Genomic DNA, 11,378 nt, shown 5'->3' on the forward strand with positions numbered 1-11,378 from the left:
ACAACACCAATAACCCAAGAATACACAAATCTGCCATAGGAAATTGATAAAATTTGACCAGGCTACAAGGCACAAGGTTTCATAATTTCCAAAAGGCAGCAGTTATGGATACCACATTCTCAGACCACATTACTAAGAGATATCAGTATTCATGTCACAGATTTATCTAAATAGATTCACAATTCTTGGACCTTCTTCACTAGAATCACTTTAATCTCTCCGGGCAGTTAAACTTACTCCTAGGGATCCAATCAGAAATTTATCATCGTCTTAAACAGCTCTGCCTTAGAGAATAAAACTCCAACTTCCCATTGTCCAACTGCACAGCCTATCCTTTGAGCTTCCTGGTAGCCTTTGCTAATATTACCACTGTTTTTAGCCTCACAGAAACCCCATATCTGGCCTTTGGTGGCATTCTTTCTTCTTTTCCAGTTGGTTTTCTCTCTTACCCTTTCTTCCTTCCCTTTCCATGATGGACCTCAAAGTGTTTAGGAGGCTGAAATTCCATATACTGTGTTCCATATAGTATGATCTGAGGTGAAAAGCATGGTCCCTGGAGTTGAACTGCCTGAGATCAAAAGAAAAAAGAAAAATAATACAGTTGTTTTATAGTTCTCATTTCTTGTTCCAGATAGATTTTTTTTAACCTAGTTAGCTCGGAATAATAATGCCAAGTGACTATATCTTTTTTGTATTAAATGGGTTCAGAGCAATTTTCCTAATTATCTAGCACCTTTTAATCTAAAAGACAAACACAACACTTGATCTAAAATACCAGTATTACACTTTCCCCAAATACAAAAAACTATTTTTACTAAAAATTTGGCAAGCCCTTTCAAAACAGCATTTTCTGTTTTCATTTTTTGAGAAACTTCTGGCAACAAACATGTATAGAAATTTTAATATGCAGCTGTAAGCTTTCAATATTTACTGTAAAAGTTTGTTTATAATTTTTTTGGGAGTTGCTTGATCTTCTTAAATCCTAAAGCAGTTTTAAGTTGAATTATATTCTAGCCGAATAATGGAGTTTCCAGCTTGATTTTTCCTTAATATTTTTAGGACCTAACCTAGTGTCTTGCAACAGTTAGCATTCCATACATGTCTGGTCAATGACCAAACATACTTTAATAGAAATGATAAAAGGACATCTATTCTGACCACCAGGGCCTGTCTGGACCATGTCAAAAGCCTGTGGTATGTTGCTTCCTGCTGGCTATCTCAATTAGTTCCCACTTTTTCTACAGAACTTTTCTACAGAACTGTATCCTGTTTAATTTTAGATTCTAAGCCTCCCTTACCCCACCATACACAAAATAATTTCCAGCTTTTTAGTTCATGTCCATGTACTTGAATGGCGTAGGCCCACAGGTTAGCCCGGAGCTGGGAGAGGGGAGAAGTAGCCCAGCTGGATCTTTACATGAAGTCATAAGGTACATAAACGTTTCTATCAGACTTTTAAAGCTGGAAGGAACCTTTGAGATAACGAGTCCAACCCTCTCATTTTATAGATAAGGAAACCAAGGTCCAGAGACAGTATGTGACTTGCTCAATGTCACAGAGTTAACACAGGAAAAAGCTTTGGGAACTAAAGGCTTTGTGTTTAAAAAAAAAAAAAGGCTGTATTTACTGTTATTGTTTTCCCTGAGATTCCGATCCACTGTTCCTTCTACTATACCATATTGCACCCCAGATACCATCCACTTGTGCTGTGCTTTTTATCTAAAAGAAACTGTAAAGTACACAACTAAGCATATTTCCCTTAATGTGTGGGCTGCCTGAGATCTCCAAGCTAAAGGAGTGGGTGTGCCATGCCTGGTATTGCCTCTAGTGGGGGAAGAAGTGCCAATAATGGAGCCCAGAAGTTTGCTCAAGTGGGTTCTTTAAGGCAGAGAACTCAGGAGACAAAACAAGGAATGAGGAATTGTTTTGGTCACTTGGCCAAAGAAGGCAGAGGCCAAACCTCTCTAGAGATTTAATAGAGATTTAATCTAATAGAGATTCTCTAATTTAAAATTTTAATTTTTTCTATTAAAATAGAAATCTCTAATTTAATAGAGATTCGTGCAATTACATGGATGACTTGTGTGGTCTATACTGGAATATGTGTTATCTCTCTTATAACACTTAAGATACTATATTGTGTTTTGTTGGTTTTCTTTTCCACCATTCAGCTGTTGAACACAAGCAACTTTCCTTGTTCAGCTCTACTTCTCTAGTACCTAGCATAATGCCTGCAATAAAGTGGTGCTTATAAGATTAATCAATAAATCAGCGTAAAGAAGTAGCTGATAAAGGTGGACAGAACTGGCCCTTTGAATACAGAAAAATTTGGACAAGTCTTTTGAGCCCTTTAGGTGTCAACATTTTTATATTTGTTAGATTTTACGTGACTAGTTGACTCTGAGAACAAACCAAGAGTCCCATGGCTATGACTGTGTCAAAAGCTAATAAAAATCAGTTGTGGATCCACCTTTTGCATCCATTCACAAAGAGTATAGATTCATTCACTTAATATATCTATTCATCAAAAACATGTATTGAATACAGGGATCATCAAAATGGTCCCTGCTTTTATAATGTAGGCATTGTTTCTAAAACCGTAGTCCATGGGCACTTGTATCAAAAAGAGAAGTAGGGCTTAATTAACATGTAGATTCCCAGAACATTGAGGGAGCAAGGCTCAGGAATCTTCACTTTTAAACAAGCACCCTCCCAGATGATTTTTTTTCCCATTCCCAAATATTTATTGAGCATCTTTGATGGGTAAGGTCTTTGCTTAGACCAAAGGAATAATGAGTATTGATTATACCTCCGTAAGTATCTTAGTCTGTTTGGGCTGCTATAACAAAATACTATAGATTAGTTGGCTTATAAAAACGGAAATTTATTTCTGACAGTTTCAGAGTCTGGAAAGTCCAGGATCCAAGTGCTGGCAGAGTCAGGGTCTGCTTCCTCATAGAGAGCCATCTTCTCATTTGTGTCCTCAAATGGCAGAAAGGGCAAGCTAGCTTTCTGGGGTCTCGTCTATAAAGGGCACTAATCTCAATCATGAGAGCTCTGCCCTTATGACCTAATCACCTCCCAAAGATCCCATCACCTTGCAGATTAGGGTTTCAACATAGGAATCTTTGGGGCAGTAAACCCAAACATTCAGTCCATATCAACATGAGACAAAATCCAACTTCAAAATGAACATAAAGAAACTTAGGTTAAATGTACAGATGTCAGAAAAGCTGAGAGGGGTGGAAGGAATTCAGGACAGACTCCAGTTTATGAAGAAAAGAAATAGTATCCTAAAGCTGGTTAGACAGAGGTTCTAGACATTTATAGATGCTGTTGGTGATCTCTCAGTGAAAAAGGCCCAGAAAAGTTGCATAGAATTCTTTGCAACTTCTGGTATATACATCACCAGCTTCTACAGTCAACAGTATATCACCATAGTTACTTATCTCTCTGCCCCTCCCGCATGCTTCCTTTTCTTTGCTAAAATATTTTAAAACAAATCTTTGACATCATTTCATTTCACCTCTAAATATTTCAATATGTATCTCAAAAAAAGGGGGTGGGATTTGAGTGTGGGTTGAGCTTAGTGATGTGCTTCCAAAGCATAAAATATGAAAGGGGGCAAAAGTAACTTTACAGTAGAGAAATTTAGCAAACAGGAAACACTGCCTTGGACAAGTAATCAAGGTTAACGTGATCAGTGATAAGTCTTACTGATAGAATGCACACCTGACAAGATATAATGAGAAAGGCACTAGTAAAATTTTAATAAAGTGTATTGTTTAGTTAATAGTAATGTGCAGATATTTGTTCTTTAGTTGTGATAAAGGTATCAGAATAATATAAGATGTTCACAATAGGGGAAACTTGGTATGGGGTATATAGGAACTATGTACTATCTTTATTACAACTTTTTGGTAAATCTAAAACTATTGTAAAATTTTAAGAAGTTTATTATAAAAAAGGGGGAGGAGTATAACAAATTGAATAACCTAGAAGAAATTGGTAAATTCCTAGAAACATACACGATTAATTCATGAAGAAGAAAATCTGAAGAGATCAATATGAGTAAGGAGATTGAGTCCATAATCAAAAACCTCCCAACAAAGAAAAGTCCAGGGCCCAACTGTTTCACCGGTGAATTCTACCAAACCTTTAAGGAAGAATTAATAGCAGTCCTTTTCAAACCCTTCCAAAAAACTGAGGGGAGAACACTCAAACTCATTTTCATCATTACTCTGATTCCAAAGCCAGATAAGGGCACCACAAGAAAAGAAAACTACAGACCAATATTCTTGATATATATAAATGCAAAAGTTCAGTTTGCTGGTATTAACAAACCAAATTCAGTGGCACATTAAAACAATCATACCATCATACCATGATCAAGTGAGATTTATCCCTGGAATGCAAAGATGGTTCAACATACCCAAATCAATAAATGTGACACACAACATTAACAAAATGAAGGATAAAAATCATATGATCATCTCAATAGATGAAGAAAAAGCACTTGACAAAATACAACATTCTTTTATGATAAAAACTCTCAACAAATTAGGTATAGAAGGAACATACCTCAACATAATAAATGCCAAATATGGCAAGCCCACAGTTAACATCATATTCAACAGTGAATATTTGAAAACTTTTCCTCTAAGATCAGGATCAGGACAAGTGTGCCCACTCTTTCCACTCCTATTCAACATAGTACAGAGCAATTAGGCAAGAAAAAGAAATAGAAGGCATCCAAATCAAAAAGAAAGAAGCAAAGTTGTCTCTGTTTGAAGATGATATACTCTTATATATAGAAAATCCTAAGGACTCCACCAAAAAACGTGTTAGAACTAATCAACAAATTCAGTAAAATTGCAGGATACAAAAATTGTAGGATATAAAATGAACATACAGAAATCAATTGTGTTTCTAGCACTGATACCTGAAAATATCTGAAAAAGAAGTAAAATAATCCCATTTACAATAGCATCAAAAACAATAAAATACTTAGAAATAAGTTTAACCAAGGAGATGAAAGATCTGAACACTGAACACTATTGACTTTATTGAAAGAAATTGAAGAAGACACAACTAAATGGAAAGATATCCTGTGTTCATGCATCAGAAGAATTAATATTGGTAAAATATCCATACTACTCAAAGTCATCTATAGGTTCATTGCAACCCCTATCAAAATTCCAATGACATTTTTTATAGAAATTGAAAATAAAATCCTAAAATTTAAATGGAACAACAAAAGACCCTGAATAGCCAAAGCAGTCTTGAGAAAGAACAAAGCTGGAGGCATCACACTTCCTGATTTCAAACTATATTACTAAGCTTTATTAATTAAAACGGTAGGTACTGTCATAAAAACAGTCACACAGACCTATGAAACAGAATCTAGAATGGGAAAATGGTAGTTTTTTTCAATAAGTGATGCTGGAAAAACTGTATATCACATGCAAAAGAATGAAATTGGACCCTATCCTATACTACTCACAAAAATTAACTCAAAATGAACTAAAGACTTAAACATAGGCCTGAAATCATAAAACTCCTAGAAAAAAAATATAGAGAAAAAGCTCCTTGGCATTGATCTTGGCAATGATTTTTGGATATAACATCATAAGCACAAGCAAAAAGAGCAAAAATAAACAAATAGGACTACATCACACTAAAAAGCTTCTGCACAGCAAAGGAAATGATCAACAAAATGAAAAGGCAACCTATGGAGTGGGAGAAAATATTTGCAAACTATCTATCTGATAAGGGGTTAATATCCAAAATATTGGGATGGCCAATAAGTTCATTTGGGTTTTTCCATGAGATGTTATGGAACGAACGAACTTATTGGCCAACCCAATATATAAGAAACTCACACAACTCAATAGCAAAAAACAAAACAAAACAAAAAATAACAATGTGATTAAAGGAAATGAAATTTCTGCACTTCTGTGTTCATTGCACAGTAACCAAGATACAGAAACAACCTAAGTGTCCATCTTCAGATGAATGGATAAAGAATGATGGAGTATCATTCAGCCATGAGAAAGAAGGAAATCCTGGCATTTGTGACAACATGGATGGGCCTTGAGGGCATTATGCTAAGTGAAATATGTCAGATAGAGAAAGACAAACGCTATATGATCTCATGTATGTGTGGAATCTAAAAAAGGCAAACTCACAGAAACATAGAGTAAAATGATGGTTGCCAGGGGCTGCGGGGTGAGGAAATGGGGAGATGCTGGTCAAAGGGTGTAAACTTCCAGTTATAAAATGAATAAGTTCTGGGGATCTAATGTACAAAATGGTGACTATAACAATACTGTGTTATATACTTGAAAGTTGTTAATATAGTAAATCTTAAAGGTTCTCACCACACACACACAAAAAGGTAATTGTAAGAGATGATGGAGGTTTTAACTAACCTTTTGTGGTAGTCATTTCACAATATAAACTTACGTATCAAATCATCACATTGTATACTTTAAACTTACACAATGTTATATATCTATTATATCTCAATAAAGCTGGAAAATAATAAAATAGAAATTAATAATCAAAATAAAAAGTAAAATATGTAATTCCAATCTCTTGTGATTTTTCTCATTCTCATTTTAAATTTACAGTAACTTTTGGGAACAAACATCTGTTCCTTTCAATAAATACTTACAAAAATCTTAGTTTGAAAAAAAGGCGGGGTGCAGAACAACAATACCACTATCACATCAGAAAGAAAACTTGTCTCAAACCAGGTCAGAGACAGACATATTTGCATAATGTAATTCATAGCCACCTTCTGCAAAAATACTTACATTCATGACAAAATTCTTAAGCACTTTTCTGATGGACTTTAATGAAATTAAAACTTGCTCTGGAAATAGTTACTGACCCCCCCCAGCTGGCTGCTAGTTAAAGGTCCAGTGAACTTTAGATAGTTTTTCTTTTTAATTTGTTCTGTATTGAATATATTATCAATCTCTTTTTCTATAAAATAAGAGTGAATCATTGAATGAACTTGGTAGGACCTTTTTCCTTGAATGGTGGCAACATTTTATGGTAATAAATTATTTGAAAATTAATTCATTAATTGAAAATTAATTAAATTATTTGAAAAGTTTTCTTTCTAAAGAAAACCTAACAAAAATAACAGTCTCTAATATCATCTAATACCCAGTCATATTTGTATTATTTTCAGATGATTCTTAAGCTCACTAATGTTTGGGAATCACGGGCCCCTGTTTGACAGACTGGAAGAGCTGATAACAACCTCTGGCTTTCTTTGTAAAAAAAACAGCAGAGTCCATGATCAAGGTATGACACCGGAGTCCACAGGTTCTGAACTTTTCTTACATTTTGGATGCTTTTGATAATTTGAAGCTATGGACCATCTCCCTAGAAAAAAGCACATCTGCACACATCTAAAAATTTTCAGGGGAGTTCATGCGGCTCTTGAGCTCATCCAAGGGGTCTCAGACGTGGTTAAGAACACACGCTTTAAATGTTGCCTCCTGATTTGTCAACCTGCTGCTCTCACTACAACAGGACGTGCACATTACTATGTTTCCTTGCAAGAGGACACTGTGCCACTGTCAAGGCCTCCAAACTCGACTGACAATACAATCTGTAATCACATGATAGAGTAGAAAATGCCATAGATTCAGTAGCAGAAGACCTAGATTCTCCAAGTTGCTCTTTCAATACTTCGAGCGAATCACTTTAGGGAGACAGAGACAGGTCAAGTTTAAGCCTAGGAACTTATAGTGCAAGGAACTCTACAATATTATCATTTCCATTTTACAAATTGGAAACCGAGAATTAGAGAGTTAAATAATGCATCCAAAGAAATATTCGTCTTGTATCTATTTAGTCAGGTTTCAACATGAGGCTTGTCTGAATTTAAAGCTCACATTTTTTTCCCAAATTACGCTGGTGGTCTTCAAACTGTGCATGAGAGAACCTCCTGGGTATGGTTGGCCCAGGCAGTGTGGGGTGAGGGATACCTTCGGCCCATTGGTTATATATATATGATTTCTTAATTAGAATTTGCTAGGCTGCCAAAATATTTGGAAACCACTTCATTTCACTCTACTGTTCAATCCCAAAATCCGTAAAAGAGGCATAACGTTAATATCTATTTTACTATGAGGGATAAGTAAGAAGATCCATGTGAAACTGCTGTGTAAACATCTAGGCCTTGTTCAGATGGGAAATATTAGTGCAATTACTCTACGGCAATGAAGTAGAGAGTTTTTCTCCTTAAAAATATTTACTACAATCAACCCGCAACCTTGGTGGCATGTTTCATGCACCTGGAAAGCATGATGGCTTTCAAATGGTTTGGAGGCACTAGCTTAGATTTGAAATCTGTATGTAAAGGGTGATGTCTCTATACATTTTTGAATGTCTAATTATTCATACACTATTAACTGCATAATTAGATTTTAAACTACCATGAATACATCTTCTCAAATGTCTTTGAATTGATCTACATTCCATTTAAAATCTTTTTTAAAAGGTTATTTAGAATTTCTGAATACTTTCACATATGATTTTGGGTTTATCATAATTTTAAAATATTATTATAACTTTCATTGGGACTGAACCTTAATATCTGGGATTTCGAGACTGACCCTATTTGCTACTCATTTACCTGGTGACTTGGTGAAAACATGTCAGACCGCACTGTGATGGCTGTAACAGGAGAATGGCCTCCAGAAGTCTGTTGAAACATTTAAAGCCCAGGCATCCAAAATCAAAGGAGAAATCTACCACATTATAGCTGAGCTAACTTGTGGGTAGAAATCACATCTTCCATAAATGAGATATATATGTTCCCTTTTCCAAATTTTTTTTTTGGACAAATGGTGAAAAAAACAACTACAAAAAGAAAATTCCCCTTGTATGTTTTACACTTCAAAAACGATTATCACTTTCATAACTGAGTCATCGAAACTTCCTGAGTCTTGCTTTTTTAAGTGAAAAGACCAATTGCTAACCTATTTTCTTTTCCACTTCACCATCTACAGCAAAATCAACAACTCAGAAATAGTCTTTGGTGAAACTGTAAAGTAGGCAAGGTTCTTCTATGACTCTCTTCTCCCTTCCTCTCCTTGTCTCCCACCTCGTGGAACTCCCAGCTCCTCCCAGCTCTTCTGAGCCTGTGGACTTGTAGGACATTTTGCTCCCCAAGGCTACTCTTCCTTAAAGTATACAGAGCCAAAATTACCCTTTCCTTGCTTCTCTGCCAACGCCAGCCCCCATCTTTTCCTGCTCCTTACTTTAACTGGCTGCTGCAGTCTGCCCTTTCATTTATTTCTAATTCACTCCTGATCACATCCCCCAGCTTCTGGTCCCAGCGCTTTCCTGCCTTCCAGCCTCACCACACACACTCACCTGGCCGTCTGTGGAGGAGGCAGCTGGCTTCCAGCACTCACAATGTGTTCTATGTAAGTGAAGGCCCTGCACAGTGAACGCAATGTGAACGAAGCCCAGAGGTATGCAGAGTCAAAGTCCCGGATGAGGCCATTCAAAGGAAGGCCCCCAGCTGAACTCCAGTCCTCCTCAAGATTCACCTTTGTCTTCATCTCTGCCTCCTCCGTGACATCCTCCTTTCCTTGTAAAGTGCACCATGCGGATTTAGATAGACCTGGGTTTGGATGGTGACACCGCCACTTCCTAGCTGTGCAACCTTTGGAAAGTTACTTTAAATCCTCCAAGTATTCGTTGTTGGTTTTTTTAAATTTATTTTATTGAAGTATACATAGAGTATATGTTGTGTTAATTTCTGCTGTACAGCAAAGTGATTCAGTTGTACATATGTATACATTCTTTTTCATACTCTTTTCCATAATGGTTTATCACAAGATATTGAGTATAGTTCCCTGAGCTATACGGTAGGACCTTGTTGTTTATCCATTCTCTATATAATCGTTTGCATCTGCTAACCCCAGACTCTCAACCCTTCCCTCCCCCACTCCTCCTCCCCCTTGGCAACCACAAGTCTGTTCTCTATGTCTGTGAGTCTGTTTCTGTTTCATAGATAAGTTCATTTGTGTCATATTTTAGATTCCACATATAAGTGATATATGGTAATTGTCTTTCTCTTTCTGATTTACCTAAGTATTCATTTTTTGATTTAGAAAAATGGGATAATAATAACACTTACCTCTGGTGTTTTCATGTGGACTAAATGAAATAATGTCTGTCTGAGTGCTGGCCCAGGGACAGGCTTGGTAAAAGTTACTTGTTGATATAAGTCTTAAGTATAAGGCCGAAGTTCCACCTGTTACGTCCAGAACTATTTAGAAATTATCTTTATATTCCCCTTAGTTCTCCACACTAATTTTAATTTTTCTCCATTCTTTGAACACATTTTATCATATTGATAGTTGGAATTCAATTAAAGCAGTCCTTGATACCTTAAATGATTGAATTATTAACACAGATGATCTTGCTCAAAGGTTCTGTGCCCACTCTCTACTGTATTTTAGCCTTTGTATCTCTTATCCTATGCTCTTTTCACCCAGTATTCTTTATCAATAATAATAATAATAATTAGCAATTACTAAATTTGTTTCGTGTCAGATACCTTATTAAGTTGCTCAGTTGAATCTCCACAGGAGGTTGGCATTATTATTTCCTCAGCTGAGGAAACTGAGGGCAGGAGTTTTTAAATACAATGCCCAAGATTTCAAAACTCGTAGTGTTGAATCCAGGGATGCCTTATTCTAAAACCCATTCCTACCTCTTGCCCCAGGCAACCACTAACCTACTTTTTGTCTCTAGCCACAGAATCTTTGTGCATAATACTGTGAATTTACCTATTCTGAACATTTCATATTAATGGAATCATACAATATGTAGACCTTTGGTAATTGGCCTCTTTCACTTAGCATCATATTTTCAAGGTCTAGCCTTGTTGTAGCATGTATCAGTACCTCCTTACGTTTATGGCTGAATAATATTCCATTGTATAGATATGCTACATTTTGTTTATCCAATTACCAGATGATGGACATTAAGGTTGTTTCCATTTTGCCTATTATGAATAATGCTGCTGTGAACATTTGTGTAAAAAGCTTTCATGTGAGGATATGTTTTCAGTCCTCTTACTAGAAATGGAATTGCTGGGTGGCCATACTGGAAGTGTAAGTTTAAGTTAAGAAACTGCCAACCTCTTTTCTAAAGTGGCTGTATCATTTTGCATTCCCACCAGCAATATGAGGGTTCCAGTTTGCTCACATTCTTGTCAACAGTTGTTATTGTCCATTTCTTTCATTATAGCCATCTTATACATTCCAAATTTAATATAACATTTAAAATATTAACTTGCAACTTGATGAAGGAGCCTGATGAGGGTCACACAAATCTGA

Source organism: Balaenoptera physalus (genome assembly GCF_965194825.1).
Source record: "Balaenoptera physalus genome assembly, chromosome: 4".
NCBI lineage: Eukaryota > Metazoa > Chordata > Mammalia > Artiodactyla > Balaenopteridae > Balaenoptera > Balaenoptera physalus.